At 38.9% G+C, this 13,104-nt stretch overlaps 1 protein-coding gene across 12 annotated transcripts in view; it reads right to left on the bottom strand.

Annotated features, from left to right (window-relative positions):
• Nucleotides 1–13,104, bottom strand: part of LOC306652349 (uncharacterized protein) — a 50,444-nt gene that overhangs the window by 10,037 nt on the left and 27,303 nt on the right. For 3 of the 12 annotated variants that reach the window (XR_013761368.1, XR_013761369.1, XR_013761370.1), the window contains exons 1-4: nucleotides 3,560–4,456; nucleotides 3,229–3,439; nucleotides 632–784; nucleotides 377–496 (exon numbers count right to left, since the gene is read on the bottom strand). The exons of 1 other annotated variant lie outside the window; for it this stretch is intronic. The gene's annotated coding sequence lies outside the window, so the exon portion shown is untranslated. Of the gene's footprint in view, nucleotides 1–318; nucleotides 497–631; nucleotides 785–3,228; nucleotides 3,440–3,559; nucleotides 4,457–13,104 lie in introns of those variants that run through there. 8 more of the 12 variants (XR_013761365.1, XR_013761366.1, XR_013761360.1 and 5 more) reach the window with 6 other exon arrangements.

Genomic DNA, 13,104 nt, shown 5'->3' on the forward strand with positions numbered 1-13,104 from the left:
TGAAAATGACATTGTCCAAGAAAGACAAATTTTGTAGTATTTAACCCAGATTCCCAATAATCCTGTTCATAAAAACATAAAGAAGAATGATCCTTTCTTGAGCCTGTGTAAGGGACTCGAAGTCAGTCTGGTCAGTATGTCCATCTGAATTCTGGAGAGGGACGGTGGTGACGTCTAGACAGCAACATGCCTATGCTTAAAGCCTCTGAATTAAAAAGGGATGTTTGGTGTATTTTACCAGAATTTAAAAATAAAGGAATTGCTGATCGACTCTCAAAGAACTGTGTGTGTTGTGATGGCAGAATACAGGAAACTGGGTAATTTATACCACAAGGTTTATTTCTCAAATTCTGGAGGCTGCAAGTCAGGTACCCACATCTGAAAACCTTCTTATGTCCTCCTGTGGCAGAAGGTAAAAGAGGAACAAGGATTTCTTTGAGTAGCCCCTTCCCAAAGGAGGAGACTCCATAGCCTGATCATGTCTTCAAGTTCCCACCTGGTAACACATCATGCGGGAGAAAAAACAATGAAATCTATGCTTCCCAGATTATCCAAATGTATGGGAATTATTGAGAATGTATGCAAAATTTCACAAGATATGATCTTGTTATAAAACAAGAGATAAACTTACAACATGGGGAGAGGGCTCACTTCTCTGCTCCTGGTTGCGGTGTGGGATGTGGTCTTTCAAGCCCTCACTGAGTTTCTGCACACCACCTCCGACTACCCAACTACTGCATTCCCATGGGGCTGACTCACAGTGAAGCCCTAAAGGTTCTCAAGTCTGGAAATTAGAAACATCACTGAAAATACATGAGAGGTCTGTTCCAAGTGCACGGAGAATGTCACAGTCCTCACATGCTCAAGTCTCTTAAAAATGCCAGAGTGTTTCCATATCTTCTACCCATAATGATGTTTCTGACACCTAATACAATAAAATCACAATGTAATTCTCCATGAACCTGTATGATCTAGGAAACAATGACAAGTAAATGTCCACAGAGATACAATTTCTTTCCTGATAGTTTTGATTTGCAGCTGCTGGGTCTGTGGAAGGAGGAGGATGGACACAGGGCCAAATGCATTTTCTTGCTTTGCATCCAGGGGAGGAACAACTACCACCAAGATAAGGGCTTATAGGAGCTGATATTCTTCAAGATGACATCCTGACACATCTGGTCTTTAGGCCTGCAAACCTTCAAGGAGAGGATTCAAGCACCTGCCTACTAAAGAAAGAATCCAAAATAACAACTTACTTCAAAGAGTATCAAGCATTGGGCATTCAGGAGGGAGGGGGTCAGTCCACTTTCTAGGACACGTTGCACACGTCAGAGAATAGATCAAATGCAAAGCTCTGCAGAGCCCTTGCAGAGTGTTGGTGTTTTCAGAGAGAGTTAATTACCAGGTCACTAGATCCTCTCACTCAGGAAGACGAAACCTACCATGACACCATTTAGGACAAGGGGTACCAGGAAGCCTCAGTGGGGAGAGCTCTGAAATAAGGCCAGTGTACTTGAGAGAAGAGTGTCCCCTGAAAATTCTTGTTCACCCAAACGTGGGTGCAAGCTTGTGGGGAAACAGTTTTTGTACACTGATGAAGTAAAGGAGAGGTCCCATGAAGGAACACAGTTTAAATAGGTCCCAAATCCAATGTCTGCAATTCTTGTAGAAATGGGAGTTTGGACAAAGAGACCCAGGTAAACTGGCTGTGTGAGGTTTGAGGCAGAGACTGGATGGCCCAGAAAGGAAAACAGATTGTGGGCAGTAGCAGGAGAGTGGGAAAGAGCTGGGAGAGTTGGGGAGGACACTACCTGGGAACCCCGTGAGAGACTGTGGCACTGGAAGAGCCCACACCTCTTGCCAGGAGCCTCTGGAACTGGACAGAAGGCCTCTCTTCTGCTGTATGGCACCTAGTTTGCAGGGTTTGTTGGAGCAGCCTAGGACCTGCCTGCATCAGGCCTGTAGCATGTTGGCCATGCATATCACATCTGGGACACAGACACACTCTAATGACGGCACAGTGTCAGTCATGAGGCATGAAAAGTGCCAAGTCAGCCCACGTGGGTAAAGGGCTATGCACACACTGCAGGGGCTGGTGCCTGTGTTACTGGGATCGAACAGTTTACCCGAGAGAACCCTCTGATTGGCCTGTCATGAAGCCATAGATGGGCATTGGCTGGAAAGCATTCACATCCTGAACACATTCTTCACTTCAGAACACTGAGAATGACTGACATTTATTTCTTAAGACCTTGCTCTCCAGCAATTTTTTCTTCAAAAATTCAAAGGAGCAACTCATAGAAGCAGAAAGAAATGGATATTAATTACAGGTGCTTAGTGTAAAAAATAGGACTGTTATTTGTTGTGTTTTCTATATTTTAAATGAAATTTCTCCTGCATTACCTCCACAAACATCCAAACGGGAATGTTTAAGACATTCCAATTTGGAAGAGAACGTATACTTGCCAAAGAGGCGGTGTCAAGAATCTTGACACTCCAAATGTAGTGTGTGTTTCAGAGGCAGTCATAGCCTAAATGAGAGAGTCCTGTAAAATATATTAGGAAGATCAGTGCTCTAGCCCCACCATGCAAGTGGTATGATCTTGAATGAATGATGAAATCTTAGCAACCATCATCACTAAGAACTAAGTCAATGAATAAATGTCCTCAAGTGTGAAGTTACAAAATGTGTGATAAGTATGGAGGAGGATGGGTGGGAGAATTCTCCCACTCAAACAAAATTAAGGAAGGTTGTACCAGTTATGAGGCTGCTGGAGTGCCTGGAATCTGGACACACAGTGGGATTCCAAACCTCAGATTCACTAAGCCCAGGCCACAAGAGCAGGGACACTGAAGAGGCCCAATGGCAATGGAGGTCGAGAGTAACAAGGTACCTGCCTGGACCCTTAACCCCTTACTCTAAGCAGGGCTGGATGAGGATGTCAGAGACCAGCCACACCAATAGGCCTTCACAAGAACACTGAGTAGCTGCAGCCTGCATCAGGCTCACTGAATCAGGGTGATGTTCTCACAAAGCAAGTGCACTGCCTGCGATTTGAGTAGAAGTTCACGTACTCAAGGCAGAATGGTTGGATTGAGCAATGAGCTCAGGAATGAAATACATGATTAACATCCAAACTAATTATGGCTCTTCCACATCATCAGGGGTTCTGATTCGATTCCATTAAAAAGGTTGGGAAATGGCTTCTAAATATGTTGGTGACTCACCTGTGTGTGGGACTTTCAGGAAAAATGTGATAAAATCCCATGAAGCAGCTCTTCTCTCTTCTAACCCATCTGCAATGCAAAGTACCTACAGTATACCTAAAGCTCAGTTCTTCCCGTTCAAGTCTTCTTGAAATGAATCATGAATGCTTCTTCTGAAATGAAGCAGATGCCTGGATTCCCAGGTGCACAGGTGTTTGAAGGCACTTTCTTCCTGATAACCAAAGAAGAAAAAACAGTTCATTGGTGGGGCACACAGAGTCCATTATCAACGATCTCTCCTCTCAGGAACCTTCCACATGACCATTTCCCCACTCATGAAATAATGCTTTACATGCTCTAAGGGCAGACACCATGATTCTGATGACCAGGCAGTCACCTTGAAGAACTTGAAGAGCGCAGCCAGAACTGCAGAAGGCACATCAAGGATCTTGAGCACAGCTGCTAGAAAACAAGAGCTCAACTTCAGTACTGACTTCCTGCCACTCACCAAGTACAATATTAGTGTCAAGCATAATATGCACACATCCAAGCAGCAGGCAACACCCAGCATCCATTCATACAAGTGGGAAACATCTGCACTGGAATAACTATCTTATCCTTATTCACAAAAATGATGAGGAAAAGAATAAAATGGATAGAAGACTTCTTATTCCACTATCACATACCTGCTATAATTCCCTATAAATAATACCCCAAAATAAAAAGTGTGTCAGAGACCTGTCAACTTTTCAATGGAGGACACTTAAAACACAGTGTTCTTTTTTTTATTTTTATTTTTTATGTTTGAAAAGGATTTTTATTTTAAGTATTTTGTTATCAATTGTATATATTTTGAGCAAATGTTATTCCACATTCACTACAGGTATGAAATTTCATATTTTGAAGAATGTTTTAAAATTTGATTAATGGCTTGGACACATTACTTACAATTTTAGAGTTTGTATACATTATGACTTCTTCATTTCTTAGTAATGTTTGAATGATGACTAAAAGTTTTGTGATAATTTTTTCACTTATACTTTCAAAGTATGAAATTTTAGGGGTGGAATAAGGTGTAAATAAACAACTGTTGGGAAATTTGTCACTTTTTTTAACATTTCTATTACTACTTGCTATAATTCCTCTGGTGTGGAATAAGGGTTTAAACATCCTTAGAGTCACTGGCACAATGCTTCATTTACAAAGGTCTTCTCCAGTATGAAGTTTTTGATGTGGAATAAAGCATGAACTTCAAAACCTTTGCCATTTTTTTTTACAATGCTATGACTTCTCTCCAGTATGAATTCTCTGGTGGTCAATAAAGTATAATCTTTGGATAAAACCTTTGCCACATTCTTCACATTTGTAGGGTTTCTCTCCAGTATGAATTTTCTGGTGTTGAGCAAGTACTGACCTACAACAAAAAGCTTTGTCACATTCTTCACATTTGTAGGGCTGCTCTCCAGTATGAATTCTCTTCTGTTTCTTAAAATATGACCTTTAAAACCTTTGCCACATTCTTCACATATGCAGGGCTTCTCTCCAGTATGAATTTTCTGGTGATCTTCAAGATGTGCTCTTTACTTCAAACCTTTCCCACATTCTTCACATTGCTAGGGCTTCTCTCCAGTATGATTTTTCTGGTGTTGAATAAAGTTTGATCTATAAGAAAAACCTTTGCCACATTCTTCACAACTGTGTAGGGCCAGTCTCCAGCATGAATCCTCTGATGTTCAGCAAGCTTTGATCTTTGACTAAAAGCTTTGCCACATTCTTTACAGTTCTATGGCTTCTCTGCAGAATGAGTTCTCTGGTGTACTTTAAGTTGCAATGTTTGAGAAAAACATTTACCACATTCTTTACATCTGTATGGCTTCTCTCCAGTATGAATTCTTTGGTGGCTATTACAGTTTGCTTTTCAACAAAAACCTTTGCCACATTCTCCACATTTGTAGGGCTTCTCTCCAGTATGAATTCTCTGGTGTACAGTAAGATTTGATCTGTAATGAAAGCCTTTGCCACATTCTCCACATGTTTAGGGACTATTTCCTGTATGAATTCCCTGGTAGTAAATAAGGTAGGATTCTTGATTAAAAGCTTTGCCACATCCTGCACATTGGTAGGGCTTCTCTCCAGTATGAATAGGTTTTTGCATTTCATTAAAAGTTTTGTTACATTCTTTACATTTGTAGGCCTTCTCTCTAAAATGAATTTTCTGGTGTTCTTTAAGATGTGCTCCTTGCTTAAAACCTTTGTCACATTCTTCGCATTTGTAGGGTTTTTCTCCAGTGTGAAATCTCTTGTGTATCAAAAGGTTTGATCTGTAATGAAAACCTTTGCCACATGCTTTACAGTTGTAGGGCTTCTCTCCAGTATGAATTCTCTGGTGTTTCTTAATATATGATCTACATTTAAAACCGTTGCCACATTCTTCACATGTGTAGAGCCTCTCTCCTGTATGAATCTTCTGTTGTTCCTTAAAAGATGATCTATGGTTAAAACCTTTGCCACATTCCTCACATGTGTAGGGCTTCTCTCCAGTATGAATTCTCTGGTGTACAGTAATGCCTGCTCTTTGACTAAAAGCTTTGTCACATTCTTGCATTTGTAGGGTTTTTCTTCAATATGAAATCTCTTGTGTATCAAAAGGTTTGATCTGTAACGAAAACCTTTGCCACATGCTTCACAGTTGTAGGAGTTCTCTCCAGTATGAATTCTCTCACGCAGAGTAAGCTTTGAGCTTTGAAAAAACCTTTTGCCACATTCTTCACATTTGTAGGGCCTCTCTCCTGTATGAATTCTCTGGTGTCCAGTAAGCAATGATCTTATATGGAAAACTTTGCCACATTCTTCACAGTTTTACTTCTTCTTTCCAGCATGAGTACTCTGGTGTTGAGTAAGGACTGAAAAATTCTTTAAGGCTTTGGCACATTGTGTACATTTGTAGAATCTGTCTCCAGTACAATGTATTTGGTGTTGAGTATCACGTGAGCCACGTGAGCTTTATTTATTGTCACTGCTATGCCACCTGAGATGTTTAGAAATGGTTGAGCAATTGTTATTGGCTTTGTCACATTCTTTACACTTGCAGAGCTTCACCCCAACACGAATCCTCTGATGCTTAACAGGGGGTGATTGTTGTTTAAAAATTCTGCCACATTCTTCAGATTTGTAGGGCTTATCACTGTCATGGTATGTATGAGGTTTAGGAAGATTTGAACAATGAAATGCTTTAATACATTTTTTAAATTCATAGGGCTCCCTTCCAGTGTGAATTCTCTTCTATTGAGTAAATTTTGAAATTTGATTAAGTGCTCCTTTACATAATTTATACTTGCAAGACTTGTTTTGCCTGTGAATTATTTGGATGGTAGTTAAGCTTAGAGCATTAAAATAACACTTTCTCCCATTGTTCATCTTTTTAAGGGTTCTTTGAAAAATGAGCATATTGCTGATTTCTGGCATTGCAACCAATACTAAGATTTTTATGAGTTTCCCTATATTCATATTTTTCCACCAAAATAAACACACTGGTAACTAATCAGGGAAGAGACCTGGCTAAAGAAGTTAAATTACACATGTAGCATACTTCCCAGAAACCTATATCCAAATATTTATTAAGCAATAGTGGGTAAGAACCTCCCCACAATCATTAAAATTTTATGTTTGGGCACAAGAAGAATTTGTTTTTAATTGAAAAATAATTGACATTTTGTAAAGACGCTCTCAAATGGAGCACTTTTTGAAACTTGTCCTTTACTTTTAAATGTTTTATCTATACAAATTTTTGACCAGAAGTTTAACTCAATGCTACATTTGAAATTGGTCAAGTTAAAAATTGAAATATGGACTAGATCCCTTTTCAAATTTTCAACATTTCCTTTCAGAGGATATGCTTCAAAAAGTGCTGTGGATATATTCTTAAAGACATACATAGCTACTCAAAAGTAACTAGCATAAATTGAATTCTTTTCTGAGAATTAAATGGTCTTCATGTCTGCTGGCAATGAAGTTTTCATTATGAATAGTCACTGCTAATTGGTTTTGTCCCTGTAATATGATTTTCAACCTTCACTCACACTTAAAATTTACTGTATTTTTCTTAGTTGTAAAGAGTCAAACTTCCAATTTCCATACCTTCCCTTCATCATTTTTTGAAATAAATATTTTATTCCGTGCTCTGGTGGAGATTCATGGGTATGATGATGAGAAGTTGTGGCATTTCTGGTCACTTGGGTGCCAAGCCAGCTCTCCAGGAGCGTCTCGCCTGCAGGTGGAGCCAAGGGGCCCCCCAAGCCTGGAGCCAGAGGGTGACAATTGACACAGTGTTCTTTAATGAATAATTATGTGTGCTATAGTCCTGCCTAATGCTCTTTTAGAAAGGAGCACATAAAATAGAATCTTTTAAAATCTAACATTTGCTTGTAAATATTACTGGCTGTGTCAGGCATGGCTAAGTGGAAGGTGGACTTCTGATAATCAGAGAATGCAATGTTGTAACACGTGGGTCCCTGATTCATGTATAGCATGTCATAACTATGGAAGCAGGGGAAGTAATAGGAGTAAGGAAGCTGACTAGGCAGATGACCTCTGGGATACTGAGGGAGGGATATGACAAACTGAAGACCAGGATCCACCTAACCATTGGTAGGTTGGCCTAGATCTTCTGTTTTAAAAGTGGTGAAAAATGCAGCATTAATGGAAAAATACCTAAAATCTAAAAGTGGGTCATTTAAATGGCATCCAATCACACATCTGATATGTGTGCCAATTGTGAATTTTGTTTAAAAGAAAAACACGATGACAGAGCTAAAGATAAAACCTTCCATTTCTCCAGGATGCCTACAAATATGTTTACCTGGCTCAGATGAAAATAATTCTGAACAGAATTTTTGATTTCTGAACAAACCTATTAAATATTATATGACACAAGTCACAAGGTTTTTCTTTAGAAAATATTCTGCTATTTTTTTAAGCCTCACACATAAAATGCCTCAAAAAATATGGCCAGAATGACCCAAATGATGAGAAAACAGCTAGGAATCATTCTTAAATGTGCACATATAGCCTGAAGTTTATGAAAAGGAACGAATACATTTCCTGTTCAAGATTGCACTCAGGCTGCAGGAGTCTGAGATGGCTATCCCAACAGTGATGGCTCCATGTCACTAACAGTCCTAGCTTTCCTCAGAAACCTGATGCACAGCCAACAAACCTCAGTTTGATGGCACCTAAAACAATTATCAACTTATTTGACCCAATAATCAATACATACAACTTTACCACTTCAACCAAATCACAGAAAATTGTAAAGAGATTATCATTTGCTTTGCTACCTTTGCTTCGTTTCATTACAGAAAGATGATCAATTCTACACTTCAAGACATACAGATTTATTACAGAATATCTAAGGTCCTGATGATATATTTTATCTCAGTCTATGTCATGGCTTCATTCTTTTATTATTTTGTAAATACTGTTATTATTTTGTAAATAATAAAGTATAACTTTGTGTTTTGAATCTATCATCCAACACTTTTCTTCTAATATTGGTACACCAATTACTGTGCTTACTTACTGTTTAGGAATTTTACTAATTGAACATTTGAAAGGACCTGATAGGGCTTGTAATGAACAAATGATCCCACATAATTCAGACAACATTCATGAGCCGAAAGAAAAATGTAGTCAAGTAGAGGAATGGACATGGGGATCAAGAGGAATCTCATTTTCACAAGAGAAAATCCCCCCAAAGTGAAAAGCTTTTGAAGACATGTTAAGAAAAAAAATACCAATGAAAACAGTGTGCTGTCACTTTGTATCTGCTACACAACCAAAGGTAGAAAGCTAGATGATAGAATGCAGGTGACATGTGGACAGTTTGAGATATTCAGAAGAGTCACCTGGAAGTGCTTAGTCAAAAAAGTAAACATACAAAAGCAAGAATCATTAACTGGGATAGATTCAAACTAAAAAGTTTCTCTCAGCAAAGGAAACTATGAGCAATGTGAAGAAAGAGCCTACAGTGTGGGAGAAAATCTTTGCCACTTATACTTCAGATAGAGCACTAATCTTCAGAATCTATAAAGGACTCAAAAAACTCTACACCAAGAATACAAATAACCCAATCAACAAATGGGCTAAGGAAATGAACAGACACTTCACAGAAGAAGATCTACACACAATCAACAGATATATAAAAAAATGTTCAACATGTCTAGTAATAAGAGAAATGCAAATCAAAACCACCCTAAGATTCCATCTCACCCCAATTAGAATGGCAATTATCAAGAATACAAGCAACAACCGGTATTGGAGAGGATGTGGGGAAAAAGGTACACTCATACATTGCTGAGGGGGCTGCAAATTAGTGCAGCCACTCTGGAAAGCAGAGTGGAGATTCCTTAGAAAACTTGGAATGGACCCAGCATTTGACCTAGCTATCCCACTCCTTGGCCTATACACAAAGGACTTAAAATGAGCATACTACAGAGATGCAGACACATCAATGTTCATAGCTGCTCAATTCACAATAGCCAGACTGTGGAATCAACCTAGATGTCCTTCAATAGATGAATGGATAAAGAAACTGAAATATATATATATATATATATATATATATATATATATATATATATATATAATGGAATATTACTCAGCCATAAAGAAGAATAAAATTAAGGCATTTGCAAGCAAATGGATGAAATTGGAGAATATCATGTTAAATGAGATAAGCCAATCTCAAAAAACCAAAGGACAAATGATCTCCCTGATCAGTGGATGATGACACATAGTGGGGGTAGGGAGGTAAGAATGAAGGAAGGAGGGACTATATAGAAGGAAAAGAGGGGTGAGAAGGGTGGGGTGAAGGAAAAAATAACAGAATTAATCAAACACTATTATCCTATGTAAAAATATGACTACACAAATGGTAGGACTTTACTTCATATATAGAGAAACAGTATTATTCCATTTGTGTACAATAAAAACAAATTAAAACAAAGTAAACATACGTTCTTTGACCCAGAAATTCTACCTATGGATACATGACCTAATGATGCTTAAGCAGTTTCTGAAGGAAACATGTGGAGTGATATTTATTCTCATGTTCCCTGCAGCTGCCTCACCTGTGCTCACTGGGAGTTGAGGATGACCTGGATGCCCACTGCTGGGAAAGTCAACAGCTAAAACTGTAGTGGAGGCAAATCTTCATATGTTAAAACTAATCATTTAGAAACAGGAGATTAAAATTCCTGAATTCAGGGCTGGGGGATAGCTCAGTCAGTAGAGTGCTTACCTTGCAAGCACAAGGCCCTGGGTTCAATCCACCGCACCGCAAAAAAAAAAAAAAAAAAAAAAAAAAAATTCCTGAATTCAAGTTCTTCCCTTCCTACCTACCAACAATAATGCTTGGTCTAGACATAGGGATACTTAAAGGAAGAAAAAAGGATATAATACTATGTCATTATTAGCTTTCTGAAGTACAAAAAAAGGAAATATAATCTTTACCCATCCAAGATCTGTTATGCCTACTACAGGAGATTTTTGTGGACATGGTTGTAAATGATTACCTTCTCAGATACTGTCTGTGTCTTGCCAAATGCAAAGACCTATGAAGAATTTCAGCCTCCATAAATTAACTCATCATCAAAGTCTTTACAGTCTACAGGTGCTTCACACAATGGCTGAATGGGCGGTTGGCACCCATCCAGCCCTGGTAAGTCAGAATCTGGAGTTGTATACATTCTCAGGGGATTTGAATAAATGACCCAGCTTAGGTTCCAGACTAAGGACTACTTTGTTTGTAACTTATAAGTTATTACCACACTTTCTTCTTCTAGGACTAGATGTCCCAGATCAACGTCAGCAAGGAAAGTCTACATATGAAAATCAGAATAAGAAAACTATTTGCAGTTAATGTCCACCTTCCCTTGTGCACCAGAGCAGTGTCAGAGAGAGGATATGTATTTAGGAATATATGCAACTCACTATGAGTACCAAGAAGAGACTTTTATTACAATAGGAAACCTAAACTCTGACTCCCTAACACCTTTCAAACTCTTGCTGTGATCACATCTAAAATGTACCTTGATGATAGTTCACACATCATGGCTCACATGTGACACTACTTATTTTGATTCTCATTCTGGGAGCCCGGTGAAATTAAGCACATTTGATATTCATGGTTTAGAGCAGAAGCCCACTACAGACACAGTGCTCAGGCTGAGTCTTCCTACTTTCCCTTTCCTCAGGAGATTTCGAGAGCCATGTTGTGTCACACAGTTGTGCGTCTCTCTGAGGACCCAGTAGGGGTTATGGTGGAACTAACCCCCACACATCACCTCAACACCACATCAAGCTGGGCTCCAGACTCTCTAACCAGGGGTGTCTTGTGAGATATGAAAATCTCCCCCTGCCTCCTGATTACTTCCGTGGTATGTGGACATTTCTATCAAAGTCAGAAACACATAACAACCTCCTTTGAGTCAGTCAAAGGGATCTCCCCCTTAGATGCAGAGCTGACCTAGATGCCCTGGCCAGAGCAGGACTTCTAGACAGAGCATTGGACAAAATTTCATAGAGAAACATTCACCGGGCACTGTACAGCAATGTCTGGTGAACATTTCAATGACCCTACCTGCGTAATGCTTACATACTAAGAAGAAAAGGTGCTTACTTGCTCCCAATTAATAAAAACAAAATAACATCCAATGACATGTTAAAAATGAGGCACAAGTTCCACGTCAACCTCAAAAACTTAGCAAGTCTCTAAGCAATTTGACACCCTGTCTCAAAAAAAAGGGGGGCGGGGAGCTGGAGATATGCTTAGTGGTAAAGGCCCCTCTGTTTTCAATTCCCTGTATCAAAAGAGAAATAGAAAGTTGACCATTTGTGAGATAAGTGCTCTGTTTTCCTAACACATGAGACATTACCAATGAGTGTCATTAATTCATTTCTATATTCTTTCCACACTCACCAATTTATATCACATCTTCACTTTTCTCTTGACTCTTATCATAGAGTGCAGAGAATGAAATTCAGAAGGTGGCAGAAATATGGCAGAACTGATTGGAAAGAAATTAGATGACAAGGTGCTAGAAAAAGGTATCCATTACACCACATTGGATGTTGGGAAGCAGAATCCATGGTAAAGTATGCATCACGTCCTACTGGAATCATGGTCTACTTTATTCCTCTATCACAGGAAAATGTTTTCTAATCTTCTTTTGTTCAAGAGCTTATCCACAACCAGGCATGCTGACCCTCGCCTGTAATCCCAGTGGTTTAGAAGGCTGAGGCTGGAGGATTGCAAGTTTTAAGCCAGCCTCAGCAAAAGCGAAGAGCTGAGCAACTCAGTGAGAAACTATCTCTAAATAAAGTACAAACCAGGCCTGGAGATGGGGCTCACTGATTGAGTGACTCTGAGTTCAATTCGTGGTATGCACCCCAGCCCCAAAAATAGATTACCCAGTTACACTAGTATAAACCACTATCATCTATTTCCTCTAGGTTAGAAAGAAAGAAAGAAAGAAAGAAAGAAAGAAAGAAAGAAAGAAAGACAGAAAGAAAGAAAGAAAGAAAGAAAGAAAGAAAGAAAGAAAGAAAGAAAGAAAGAAAGAACTGAAAATGCAATAGAGAATCAACCAATTCAGGAAAATGTATACACTTCTGATTTCCAGGAATGGCATTCTTTTATTACTCTAATGCAGGGCTCTAATGTCTTTGGGCATACAACTTTCTAACATTTCAACTCGACTCCGCTAGAGACAACACTTTAAACAATCTACAATCTATTTGAAGAGGGGAAAATGCTTAATTTTACAAAAAAATTAAAAATATGTCTCCCTGATTTTATTCTCTCAGCATAAAGGTAACTGCAATTTAGACATATGAAAT

This window comes from Sciurus vulgaris (genome assembly GCF_902686455.1).
Source record: "Sciurus vulgaris genome assembly, contig: HiC_scaffold_178_arrow_ctg1, whole genome shotgun sequence".
Lineage (NCBI taxonomy): Eukaryota > Metazoa > Chordata > Mammalia > Rodentia > Sciuridae > Sciurus > Sciurus vulgaris.